Below are 14,533 nucleotides of genomic sequence, written 5' to 3'. Positions count from 1 at the left end.
TCCTGATTTTTCAGTCTTACCTACACTTTCTGTATTCCTATATGTTAGGCTCTTAGAGTCCTGTTCTGTTTTCAGTTTTTATGCCAATCTGTGGAAGCATTTTTTTTCCCGTGGACAACTTTTTTTATTTATACATGTAATTATTTATTTCAGTCTTTGAAGACAATTTTCTTCTAAAGCTAGATCTTCTAAATCTACTTTTTATTTAATACCCACTAATTCTTGAGCCATCTTGCTCCTATGAGGATGCCTTCATTTTTCAAGTCTATTCAATATCCCTTTAAGGGAAAGATGGAGCATTTTGGACTAGGATCATGGCTGCAAAGATGGTGAGAGGTAGCCAGATTTGGGACATTATGCCAATCATTGTTGAGAAGTTCTACAAGAATTTGATGTCTATTTTTTTTTTAAGATTTTATTTATTTATTCAACAGAGATAGAGACAGCCAGCGAGAGAGGGAACACAGGCAGGGGGAGTGGGAGAGGAAGAAGCAGGCTCATAGCAGAGGAGCCTGATGTGGGGCTCGATCCCATAATGCTGGAATCACGCCCTGAGCTGAAGGCAGACGTCTAACAGCTCTGCCACCCAGGCGCCCCATGATGTCTATTTTTTAATAGTAATCCCAAAAGTTGCTTTAGGATCTAATATAAAACCTTAAATGAAGTAATATATTTTCACCAGAGGTTAAAAGAGATCACAGTCTTCAAGTAATCAAAACATTTAACATTTCCTGCACATTTTTTTTCATTCAGTAAGTATTTATTAAGTGCCTCTTAAGTGCCAGGTACTCTGTCAGGTATCAGCAATTCTACTGAGCATAAAATAGACAATGTCTCCCAGAGTTTAGAGATTGTCAAGAGGCAATGATATTTTATCTGAGATCCAAAGAATGGTAAGATTTAACCCTATCCTAGCTCTGAGGAGAGAAAGCTGAAAAGGACAGTGCCTCTGACCTTGAATAACTTGTCATGCAGAGGTGGATATGTTTTCTGAGAAATCTTACTAGAAACAGTACAAATAAACAAAAATTTTTAGACCAATGACTCTTAACTTTGCACTCAAAATTCACCTAAGCTTCATTTTTTAAAAAATCTATGCCTCGTCACCCCAGATCTTTGAATTAAACTTTCTGGGTGTGGATCCTGGGAATTTCCATTTTATAAGCCCCCTAGTGACTCTTCTATATAATAATGCTTGAGAATCATTGCCTAAGACTTAAACATAGGTTTTCCTGAGAGTCCTCTATGCACGTTTTACATCTGCAGATTCTTTACATACCCGAGAAGATTGAGGGTCTAGACCTAAGAGGCCCAGAATCTTCATTTTAAAAAATTCATCCAGTTGATTCTGGTTCAAGAGCAGGCAGATCACACATGGATAAACCGTGCTGTAAAGTTTTACAACAATATTACATGTTAAGAAGATGACTATGGACTAGACAGTGATTTAAGTTTTAGAAGACAATTGGGTCAAATCAACGGGATGGTGTCTTAGGTTTTGGCCACATCTAGCTCAAGTCATCTCCCACTCAAGCCTAACTGACCAGTTACTACTCTGATGTACAAATGGCAAACCACATTTCTTTGTTCATAAAAATATAAGTGTATGCAGAACTTTCAATATGTAAGGAAAGCACATGGGCTTTCCCAATTCTCTTATTGTTTTTGTAACACTTCTGAGATCAATGGGGTTAAGTCACCATTATATAGCTCTTGCTTTCAGAAAGAACTGAGAAAAAAATTATTATACTACCTCCTGATTCTTTATAAAATATGTAGGCAAAATCTGACAGCTTTCTGTAGGCAAAAGTTCAACCCTTCTGAGAAAAGCATAGTGCACTTTGTAGCTGCTTCCCATACCTCTTCCCAGACCATCCCTGACCTGCAGCCAGAGTGTAATTTTCTCCTGTGGTTTCTCATCATTCTTTATGATGAAGTCATTTTTTAAATGAGGTCCACCACGCTCTATAGGATGTGCCCCAACCCTCCTTCAACTGCCTATCTCCTCTTTCTTTGCTTTGTTAAATATGCCACATACCTCTGTGTCATAGGGCCCCTTCTTCCATGCAATCTCCTCTACCTGGAGATAGTTGTCTCTGCTTACTTCCATGTCAACCCAACTAAAAACTCATCTTTCACATGTCAGCTCAGGAGTCACCTACTTAGAAAATCCAGCTTTAATTCCCAGCCAAGGGCAGTCTTGTTTAGCACTATTTCGGTCTCATGGAGTGTTTTCCAGAGTGTCATTATATAATATTTCATGTTATTCACTTAATGTCTCCATAATTAGACTGATAGAAACCTTGTGTGTGTGTGTCTTTTTATTCACTGTATTGACTACACATAATAGATGCTCAGTGAATATTTGTTGAAGAATTGAATGAAGAGTTCAAAATACTCTAAAAGAGTCAGGTTTGTGATTTCAGTTCATTCCACTGGTTCATTGTATATTTATTTAATATTTATTATGTCCTGAACCCAATAATAAGCACCAGGAATACAGAGATGAATTAACAGTTAGTGAGCTATAACCACAATATGCACCCTCAGTTTTAGCCAACTTTCTTGCAATTAAATGTTGCTGTATCACCTGTTTGTATCAGTGGTAGCCCTTTCTCACTAATGCATCTCCCCTACTTATCTGCAATCAACTTGGGCATATTCCATTATATTCCTTCTGTTTTTTTCCATTCAACACCTAGCTCATTTCCAGGGAGTCTAAATAAGGCATCCAATCAAATCTATTCTAGAAAACAAACCAAAACCTCAGATTAATTCTTGATTTAGTATGTAAAAAAGTACTTGTTTTCTAGTTATAAAATTTAAGAACTGGCAAAATATATAGGAGATTAAGTAGTCCATCTCTTCTTTTTTCTTTATATGAAAATAAGATTCTATCATTATATCAATTTTGTTTAAAAAATCTAAGATATTTTTGATAATTTCTAGTGAAAAAGCAATTCAAATACTTTCATCAAAAACAACTCTCATAATAAAGAATTTATTTTTCCTGAAGTCTAACCTAAAATTTATACTCAAATATGATTACAACTCTTTAATAGTATTTAGAACTCTTCTTCCCTTTAACCATTCTATATCGTGCTTATATTTGGTGCAAATTTTTTTTTAAAGACATCTTTTTTTTTTTAAGATTTTATTTATTTATTTGACAGAGATAGAGACAGCCAGCGAGAGAGGGAACACAAGCAGGGACAGTGGGAGAGGAAGAAGCAGGCTCATATCGGAGGAGCCTGATGTGGGGCTCGATCCCATAACGCCAGGACCACGCCCTGAGCCAAAGGCAGACGCTTAACTGCTGTGCCACCCAGGCGCCCCTAGTGCAAATATTTTTTATCTTTGAAAACATATTCCAAAATCTTCACATTAAAGTTAAAAAATTCAAAGCTAAAATTACACTCTAATATAAGCTTATTCTTCATAGACCCGATTCCATTTTAAATGTTTGTAATATTGTCCCTTCATTTTGAATAACAATAAGTCACCAACTTTTAATATATTTGCTTTTCCTCTTTTTTGTTTAACTATGTATATCAATTAACATCACCTTTGTCTCTTTGGGACTTTATCTGATTAATATTGTTTCTACCTATATCACTGAACTACCTTGCTAATGGTTTAGAAGAGTCACAGTCTAAATAGTCAAAATAATAAAATAGTCAAAATAATAAAACTATGTATTACGGGTCTTAGGCACTATAGATTACATTTATATTTTCTAGTTTTATGCAGCCAGCAGATCTGTATCTAATGGACCAAAATAAGTACCATAGCATCTATTTAAATAAATTCAAAGTACATAGTTGTCAGAAACACTCGGTTCTACATGAACATAGTTTGCTCAGAGGCTTAGGTTAGTGACACAGTAATATTCTTAATCCATCACGGTTATCCTTCATATCAATAATCTTTCATGTTCATACCTATTGAAATATATAATGCTAGTGTTTGATTTTGCCAAACTGAGGTAGGCCAGGATTAGCTATACTTTACAAATGAAAAAAGATAAGGAGAAGTTAAAGGACTTTGCCAAGGTCACACAGTAAGTACACAGAAGATCTAAGATGAAAACAAAGTGCAATGAGCCATAGTTCCTCCCTTCCCAAGAAATCATTTATCAAGCAGTTATCCCAAATCAAGATTAATTGGGTCAGATGATAGCTCTTCCTTCACCAAAGCACATTCAACTAATATAGCTGAGATCTGTTTTTTTGTGTTTTCCTGTTCTAAATAGAGTATGTAATGAAAAAAAAGTTAAAGACAGAAGTTGTTTCCCTCTAATTACATAAAAAATGTTATATCCTTTCACTATCACATCTGTGTGAGTTAGGGCATTATAGGGAATTTATACATTATGTCCAGATAAAAGCTAAAAAGAATAGGTCCATGGCTCTTCAATGCTCTAATCTCATACTTGCTGTTTCTAGAATTAAAGCTGCCGCGAGTGTGTTTCCATAAGTATTATGTTTTCCTTTGGAGTCAGACTGTTCCTATTTAAACAGCTGTCCTCAGTTCTACTGCTGTCATACTGGTTGTAATTATATTTCAACTGAAAGCCATTGTTGCATTTTTATTTATAACTTGGCAAAAGTGAGCAACTTAAACTACACAAAGGTCAGTTTTTCAGAACTGAGATCAATTAAATTATTTACCAAATGCACCGGTGTCAGAAATATTATCCCATAGTATATTTATAAATTTAAAGGGGAAAAACTCAATTACAAAATTCATGAGCATTAAATGGGTAGCAGTGCTTTCTGCAACTTAATTTGAAATGGATTTTAAACTGAGTAAAAGTTGTTTCTGATGATGTCATGGGGGAGGCAGTGATTGCTAAGTTCCTGTCTATGGTTAGGAATTAAATATCTGCATTTGGTCTCCTATTCACTTTGTAACAACGTAATAACTCCCAACGAGGCATACTTTGAGAAAATTATTAACTTTTGTTAGAAGGACAGGGTAGTATGATGGATAGAGGCCACCACACACTAGCGAAAATCACTTTGGACATTACAAGAGACAAAACACTGGTCCCTTCAATTATCTACTCCCAGATATGGACAAAGGGCTTGTTGTGTTCCTCTCAGTTCCCTTACTTCCATCACCCACTTTTGAAGATACCAGCTGTGAGGATTTGTTGACTTATTTAAAATCCCTGATGGGAATAGGGGGAAAGTATAATGACTCTATAATATTTCATAAGACTTCCAAAAGTGGTGTTGAAGAAGACAACCTCAGGACAGCTGACTGAAACCAGGAACCTGTTCTGCTTTTCAGGTGCAGATATTCGCATTTAAGGAAAGTATGATTTCAGATTAGGAGAAAAGAATATTAGAAATAATAGTATGCACATTCCATACTTATTTGTATTAGTCATTTGTGTTGTGCCAGGCACTGTGCTAAATGTTAAGAATACAGAAATAACTAAATATAGCCCTATCTTCAATGATGCCACAATTTAATAAAATAATCAGACACGTCAGCAAATAACCACATTGGAATGGTAGTCTCTCTAACTCAGGCATGTACATAAACCAAGAAACATCAAGTAGCATACTTTGAAAAAAAAATAGTAAAAGTTTTGCTGGAAAGATAATGGTTTAATAGTTTTGCAAAGTTTTTTTTTCTTTTTTTTTAACCACAGAATTGATAGATAGGGAGGGGTTGAGAGCAATGTGTGAGACGTAACATTGGGAAATGTAAAAGATCATGACACACTGCGGGTAGGAGACTTCAGCACGGTCAGAACATGTTGAGTTGGGAGCCAATGTTGGAAGAAGAAGTCAAAAATATAAAGAGAGATTAGGTTGATAAAGGCCCTGCATGCTCTGCTAAGGAATTTCAGGAAGCAGCTGTGGAAGATTTTTAACCAGAAGATTGACATGACTAGACTGTTCTTTGATAACTCCATCAACAAGGTAATACGTGGCTAGAAAGGAGAAGCATTTGAAATTGGTAAACTCATATTGGGGAGTCTAGTAAGGAAGCCATGGTGATGGTTCAGGTAAAAGGGGAAGAGCTCAGTGGGGATAGTTAAAAAGGAATCTATTTGAAAGAAAATTGCTAGTGTTTATTGGAAAGGTAGTATAGCCTGGGTGGCTATAGATAATAGAGGAGGAGGGGACGAGGTTTATTCTATTAGCAGGAAGATCTCTAGGTTTAAAGCAAAAAGTATGGTCTTCAAAGTTTTTTTTTTTATATCCATTTAATTCTTTATTTCAAGTGATACAGATTTTGGGTGAAAGCTGAGTGCTAGAGAGGGAAAGAAAGTGCTGGAAACAGGTGTCATTTGGTTGGATAGGGCCAATGTAAGTCATATAAAAGCCTCGAGGAAAACATCTGCCATTTGAAGGTGGGGAAGAGTCTAGAGCTGAGGCAGAAGGACTTTCCTGGAAGAAGATGTTCCTTATAGCTAATCATTATTTCGCTTCAATAAACAAGACACAGACTAAGTTCTTTGATAGTTAAAGTATTTCTTTAGAATAATTTGAGAATGATACATGTTCATCCCAGTTCCATGAATTAGTAGGAATATGACGCCGTGAGAATCCCTTGGTCTTGAGACTCAATCTTATTGTCCTTTTATTGTTTCGAGAGAGAGCACATGCATACACGCACTCATGCACAGGAGCAAGGGGGAGGGGGAGAGAGAGAGAGAATCTTAAGCAAGCTCCACATTCAGCATGGAGTCCAATGTGGGGCTCAATCTCATGACCCTAAGATCATGACCTGAGCAGAAATCAAGATTCAGGTGCTTAACTGACTGAGCCACCCAGGGGCCCCTATTATCCTTAAGATAGGAGAATAATACCTCCTCATAGAATTATTTGGGGGATTAAACGAAACAACAAAGGTAAGGTGCTTTATGTTCTTCTCAGCATATAAGCACTTTGTAAATGGTAGCTATTTGCAAATTTTTATTGAAAGTAAAACATGTATCAGTTAAACTGAGTTGCTATACCTCAAACTTATATTCCTTTCCATCTTATTCACTCCTTTATTCATTCAGAAAGTGGTTTTTGAGCCCCTGTCCTACATCAAGCTACATCTGGAAGTTCAGATTGCTGACTATGGTCTAACAGTCTAATGGGAAGAGAAATGCAGTCAAAATAAAGACAGTACAGTATGATCCCACAGTTTATAAATCCACAGACATGATATGTCATTAACATGCCTTCTGTTAATATCCTTCTTAAAATAATTTATCCCAGCTTGGTGGGGTGTCTGCTTCTCCGTCTACCCCTTCTCCCTGCTTGTGATCTCTCTCTTTCTCAAATAAATAAACAAACAAACAAATAAATAAATAAACAAATAAATAAATAAAATCTTTAAAATAATTTAATGTGGGGGTGATTGTTTAAAACTACTACAGAAACTTGAAGCGCAATTAAGTTAACCAAAAGATAACCAGTTTGAATTACCACCAGCAGCCCCAGAATTATACTGCAACACTCACAGAGGATATGGCTACATAAATCAATGTATATAGTGATGATTAGTATCATAATTATACTAAACGCAAGCACTATAACTCAGGGGTCTACCTAACACAGTTGGTACCTGTATAGATGTAACGATCAAGAGTAGCCAACATGAGAGACGTTTTAATGATTCATCTGTCCTGTCGGTATTGTATTAGTAGCTTTTTTTTTTTTTTAAGATTTTATTTATTTGACAAAGACACAGCCAGTGAGAGAGGGAACACAAGCAGGGGGAGTGGGAGAGGAAGAAGCAGGCTCCCAGCGGAGCAGGGAGCCCAATGTGGGGCTCAGTCCCAGAACGCCGGGATCACGCCCTGGGCCGAAGGCAGACGCTTAACGTCTGAGCCACCCAGACGCCCCTGTATTAGTTGCTTTTAACTTTGTTAGGCAAAATGTCATTTGGGTTCTTTGTTTTGTATTTAATTTTTTTTTTGGAAGGAAACAACCTACAGCATTTTTTCCTACTAAAATCCATTCATGCCAGAGAAAGAGAAAATTGTTGGCTAGAGAAATCAGAAGCAAAATTTGCAAGTGAAGTCAAACAAAATACTAATCACTTCTTATATGTATTAAAATGCTTTCATTTTCATAACCCATTTAGCAAGTAGGTGTTTCCTGTGATGCAAAGATACATTAATTTTTTTTCTTTCAACACCTCCACAAATTGCTTTTGTGTAATAAACTGCACAAAGGATACTCACCCGGAGAGCTGATGCAAAACCTCATTTTGAGAAACAAAAGCAGTGTCAATTTATATGGAAAGAGAATGAATACTACATTCCAGGTTGATATAGGATCTGACACTTCGAATCTAAAATAAATTATTTGGAAGGCCTACTATCTTTTTCCCCTGACCTTGGTATTAACAGCATTTGTGACCTCATATGCAAATGAAGTAAAATACTAAGGATGTTTTTCATCAGTATGAATTAGCAGTTTTTTAATGTATGTTTCTGTGATCATCAGTTTATTTCCCAAAGTGTAATTTCGATCTCCCTAAATCAATTTAACCAGCAGCATGTTGCGAATGTGACTCATTTCATCTGAGCCTGTGGTTAGCATTATGTTGCGGCAACAAGGCCACCTGACAGATTTTTCAGCCTAGAAGTTGTCCATTTCAATTAACAGGACACTCAGGACATTGTCCTGTCAGGATAATCAACGTGTGTGCTGATTTGCCTCCTCTCTTGAAAAAGAAGAAAATATTATGTACTGTGAATAGGAAGTCAACCTCCCTTTTTCTTTTTTCAGAACACAAAGTCTTAGCAGGAAGCGAATATAAATAATGGAAAGCAATTCTGTATGCTGGAACTTAGAGAAGTGTGATTTCTTTTTTCTCCGCATTATAGTGTATGCGCCAGGCATTGCTTTCCTAATTCTGTCACTCCTATAGAAAAATAGATGGACACATCCATGAATTTATATTGCTGATCTTGCCTGCTGTTACCTGTCCCTAGCAATAGATCTAGGTTTTCTGTGCTTTGAAAGGGAAACACTTGGAAGAAAATGCATCATTCTAATGTTTAAATATTATTTGCTATATGAATCCTTTAAAGAAACGTGCGGTGTTTAATTCTCAGGCCAGTGCTAAGCAAGGCTACCTAATGGGTGACAAAGGAAAAATGCGCTGTGAAGACAACTCTAAATAGCTTTGTGAAGAATTGGTGCAGCTTTTCAATAATACTTTAATGCGATTAGAAACTCTGACATCATCTCGTACTTAGTCAACATCGGCACATGCTGGACTTCTCATATAATTGCCCATGTAAACCATAGCTTTTCTAGCCCGATTTAATTTTTCTGTGTTCTAATCATGATATATGTCTTTTTTGTTAGTAGTTTTCGTAAGCATACATCAGAAAGGAAAACAAACTGAAGCAAAGCTACTTTCAACTATAAAAACACCCCTGCAAATATATGCACTCTTTAGACAGACCATTTTGTATGGTTAAGCTTCATGAACTCATCTCTGCAGCAGGGTGCACATTTAGCTGGGAGACAACTGAGTTATAAAATTGGTTTTGGACTACTGAGGAAAAAAATGGAGCCAAAGTGTGGAGATTCTATCATGAGGTGTAAAATAAGAACTTCTCCTTCTTAAGTAAGTTTCTCGAATATGGTTGATTTTCCTTTGTATGGAGAAGGGTCAGTATCCAGATCCCTTCCACTTGTCCTCCGTGCAGTGACCCTCAATTAACATTGTGTCTTTATATGTAGTGATGAGAAGAGCCTAACATCTTGCAAATATCTCCTTTCTGTAAAAATTCCAATGATTATTTTAGAGATTTGCGAACTGAAAGGATAAGTATCTAGCCCTTTAAAAAAATCATTTTAAAGATGAAAACTGTTGTTCCATGAGGTTGATTTTCTCCAAATCAGAAAGTCAGCTAGTGATGGAAGCACAGAGTGCCATCATCTGCCCCCTAGAAAAACATTTGACCTTTCAGTGTGCTGTGTAACTTGACAACAAGAATCAGGGACTGAGAAAATTTATAGTGCCCACACCTAGGCTTCTTAAAGAAATAATTTAACATAACTCATGTTTTTATCTTTCAAAGAGTTGAATTTTGTCTAGGTGGCACAGTGATTTATTTTTATCCTGCTACCAAAATACATTTGGTATTTTAATTACATTTTAATGTCCCTTTTACTTTTTTAAAACATCTTCAAATCATTTTCTTTTGTCACTGTTGCTGTCCAGTAAAGTAACTATTCTTATTTCTGTTTTTGTTTTTGTTTTGTTTTTTCCTCCCCACTGAGGACACAGAAAACAAGGGAGGTACAATACAATCTTACCAAATTCACAAACCAATCCACACAGACATTAACAACGTAATTACAGGGGTGCCTGGGTGGCTCAGTCATTAAGCCTCCGTCTCTTGATTTCAACTCAAGTCATAATCTTGGGTTGTGAGATCGAGTCCTGAGTCGAACCCCATCTCAAGCCCTTCAGCAAGCTCCACACTCAGCGGGGAGTCTGCTGGAGATTCTCTCCCTCTCCCTCTGCACCCTGCTCCCCTCCTTCTCCCCAAATAATAAATAAGTGAATCTTTTTAAAAAAACCAATGTAATTATGAATGCCAGTGAATTTCCAGAAGGAAAAGAGAAAGGAAACTTACCAAGTATGAGGGATTTGTGCTAAACTATTGGGAGAAGCTTTATGTGTTAGTTCATTGAATTGCTGGTGAATGAGCATTATCTCAATTTTTTTAAATGATATACTGAGTCTGTTACAGGATAAATTCAACTGAGGCCTTAAAACCATCTACAGGCAAACCTGGGATTCAAACTCAGGATTGTCAGTCCTAAACAAATACTTGATCTTGTAGATTAGTGGTTCTCAAAGTGTGGTCTGAGGACTCTGAGGGCCCAAAGACCATTTCAGGAAGTCTATGAGATCAAAACGATTTTCCTGATATCTTCTTAAATCTCAATATCTAACAGTTTCACAAGGGAGTTTTCCAGAGGTTACATGATATATTATAGCACAACAAACTGACTCAAAAAGCACAACACGAGAGGCTGGCTATCTTATAGGAAATCAAATGTTTAAAAAGATCTGCAAACGTATAAGACAGTGACACTCTTCCTACTATTTTGTTTTTGAATATAGTTTTTTTTAAATGTTAATTATATTAACATATTATAGATTTATTGTTCATTGTTTTAATAAATTAGTAATACCTCACATTTCTTATTTTTAATTTCTAATAGGTTATATATCTGTATATGGAACTTACATAGAAAAAAGTTATCATAAAATCCTCAATAATTTTTAAGAGTATAAAAGAGTTCTAAGCCCAAAACATTTTAGAATCACTATGCTAAATGATGCTTCTTCACAGAGTAAAATTGGAAGCTACAATATACAGCAAAACAGCCCAGGACTTATCTTTCTAAAATAAGAAAATCTATGTGTACATCAAGCTTTGTACTAGAAATGACTTTTAGATAAACCTTGCTGCCATGTCATTTTTAAATGTAACTTATCCTAGAGAGAAATCCGTAATTAGTTCTTTTCTTGGAGGTCACGAGTTATGAATTATCACTCTAACCAGGAATTTAAATCTAACTTTTGACTTAGTTTCAGCAAGGGCCTCCAAGCCCAGGAAGGAAATGATAGGTGATAAAACCTGGACACTCCAAAGTGAGAGGCTGGAATCTACAGAGAACTTTCAAAAGCAATTTTTAAAGTTGGTTTGACAACCTCTCTCCTACATGGATGACATAAAAAGGTAGAAGAGAAGCCAGTTGTTGGAAAATGAAGAATTTCTTTATGCATAATTCTCAGTATGCTCTGAGCCTTTATCGGGAAAGAGGAAAAAAGCATCCCTCTCCCACGAAAACTGGAGAATGGCACATTAGGAAGGCCATCTGGGGATCCTCATCTGTAACATACGGAGTCTCTGGGGCCCCATAGCTGATGCCTGACCTGAGCAAGAAGAGCTAAAAAGCAAGATTTTGTGACTGGCTCAGCTCTCAAATGGAGGAGCTGGAGAAGGAGGCTTCATGAGAGCAGTCTGGCCCACAGAGGTTGACCGGGCCAAGTATGGTGAGCGCTTCCTCTGGGACTAAATATTAATGAAACAGCCTCGAGTAGTTATTGTTAGTAACTTCTAAAATTTTTATGATTATATATTTTATAATTCATAATAGTCTATTACCACCTAATTATATTGGTCCTACAGAAAAGTTACAATAGTGTGGAAAACTCCCATACACTCTGCCAAGATTCTGCAATAGTTTATATTAAGTTGTGCCGTTTGCTTTACCATTCCCTTTCTCTTTCTCTATCAACTCTCTCTCCACGCACATGCATACACAGAGTTGGTTGTTTTATTTTAAAACCATTTGCCTGTAGGTTGAAGACATCAGGCCTCTTTACCCCTAAATACTTATGTGTATTTCTTAAGAATAAGCACATTTTCTTATATGACCACAGTACTGTTATCAATATCAGCAAATTTCTCATCGATACCATAGTATTACCTCATCTATAGCTACAATTGTTTCAAATGCTCCCAAGAAGACTGCCTAGAAGGGCATCCTGACCTCACATAGGGGAAGAACTGATGATTTCCCAAAGATGGAGAGAGGAAGTATGATGGACCAACAGATGAATATTCATAGTCTCTAACCCAGTCTTGAGTGATTGGCAAGGATTCTAGGAAATTGGGGTTGGGGATAGAAAGGACTCTTTCAATGAAGAACAATTCAAAGGCTTATTTTCTGGGAAAGTGATTTCAACAGGCACCTAGCCAACAAATAGCAAGGCAAATGCAAGGATGGATGGGAGAGCACTTCCCCCAGACCCCAGGCTCTTGCTTGTGCCTTCTGCCTAGCATCAGAATCAACTGCAGATCCCAGGGCTATGCCATTTCAGCAAGTAGTGATCATTCATACTCAGTGGCCAAGATTAGATGCTGTATTATCATCCAAAGCCAGGATTTTGTTCTACCAAATGTTAATGTAACCTGTACTATCTACCATCCAGAGCTGCAAAGGCATTTATTCATTTAATAATCAAATAGTAACTGCATGTCAACATTGTAAAGTCCTGGACAAGGAATACATTCCTGAACATTATTGTCAATATTCATTCATTCGTTTTTTCATGTATTCACTCAACAAATATTTAATGAAAACTATAATGTGCCGTACTTTCTAGGTGCTAAGAAAACATTGCTTAACTAAAATGGGCAAGATCCCTGCTCTTCTGCAAGTTACCATCTAAGGTGCAGTCTGTTGTTCTTGTTGAACTTGAACTATATCTCCGCTAGCAGAAGCTGCAGTGATGTTTTGTTACGTTGCATGCTAGAGTTTTTATGCTGTGGTGATTAAGGAGAGGATTTGGATCAGAGAATGAAGCGAATAGAGAATTTCGTTCAGCTTTGCTCCCCTGTGATGATGCATTGTCTTCTTGAAGTCCTGCTTGTTAGCTACATATTTTATTTAGTAATAGCTCCAAGATAGTATATATTCTGACCTTTTGACAGTCAATAGCAAGGCAGAGCACATTTATGTAAAATATGCTTATAAAGTATTTCCTTAGGCATATAGAATTCATATTCAAAAGCTAAAGCCCACATGTGTGTATACTAATTAATTTTTGTGAACTCCAACTTTTAGTGTTGATTTTCTATCCAAAGTTCTATGTATGGTTTGAACATTCAGGCAATTCTGATTTCTCTGTAAGTATTCTGACATGATAAATGAATTAAACACTCAGATCTAAATTCAGAAGAATGTTTCTTCGGAGGCAAAAAAAAAAAAAAAAGATCTGAGCCATCATTACTTTTACTTCAGTTGGAATCATGAGTCTCATCGTCACGATCCCATTTTCTCTAAGTTGACTTTAAAAATTCGGAAACTCAAAGCCAAAATATAATGATATTTGTTTGTTAAACTTTATAAAAGCACTGGGAAACCTGGAAATGATGCTTAAATTATATTGAGGCTTAGAGTTTCTAAAAGCCATTTTCAAAATCATTAGAAACTAAGTTTAATAGCTTGCTTTGGGAATGTCATTTCGAATTCACAAATCTAGAGAGAAAAATCAGAGGTATACTTTGTGTCAGACTTCTGGTAATTATTTTATAGAATAAAATCATAATTTGATTCCTTAGTCATAAATATATATGCACATACAATACACATGGATCATGTGTAAGTGCATTAATTATGTCTGTATGCACATACGTATTACATACATGTATATGCTGTGCTTTATTCAGTGTATACATATGCATGCGTGTGCGTGTGTGTGTGTGTGTGTGTGTGTGGTAGCTTTTAAGTGGCAAAAAGTGATTAAAAGGAGCACCTGGGTAGCTCAGATGGTTGGGCATCTGCCTTCGGTCCAGGTCATGATCTTGGGGTCCTGGGGTCGAGCCCCACCTTGGGCTCCCAGCTCTCCGGGGAGTACTCTGTCTCTGTCTCTCTCTCTCAAATGAATAAAATATATTTTTTAAAAAGTGTTAAAAAACTGTCTGAACATAGAGCTTTTTTTTTTTGTAATACTACATACTACCTGTATA

General features: G+C 36.4%; 1 protein-coding gene and 1 long non-coding RNA gene across 2 annotated transcripts in view; one reads left to right on the top strand and one right to left on the bottom strand.

The window, feature by feature from the left end:
- The window catches only part of SYT1 (synaptotagmin 1), an 820,357-nt gene that overhangs the window by 439,215 nt on the left and 366,609 nt on the right, over positions 1–14,533 (top strand). The gene's annotated exons all lie outside the window — the stretch shown is intronic.
- The window catches only part of LOC148108663 (uncharacterized), a 403,649-nt gene that overhangs the window by 69,532 nt on the left and 319,584 nt on the right, over positions 1–14,533 (bottom strand). The window lies entirely within an intron of this gene.

This window comes from Ursus americanus, chromosome 17, assembly GCF_024610735.1.
Source record: "Ursus americanus isolate L20-20 chromosome 17, mUrsAme1.1.p, whole genome shotgun sequence".
Classification (NCBI taxonomy): domain Eukaryota; kingdom Metazoa; phylum Chordata; class Mammalia; order Carnivora; family Ursidae; genus Ursus; species Ursus americanus.
This window is presented reverse-complemented; position numbering and strand designations above follow the sequence as displayed.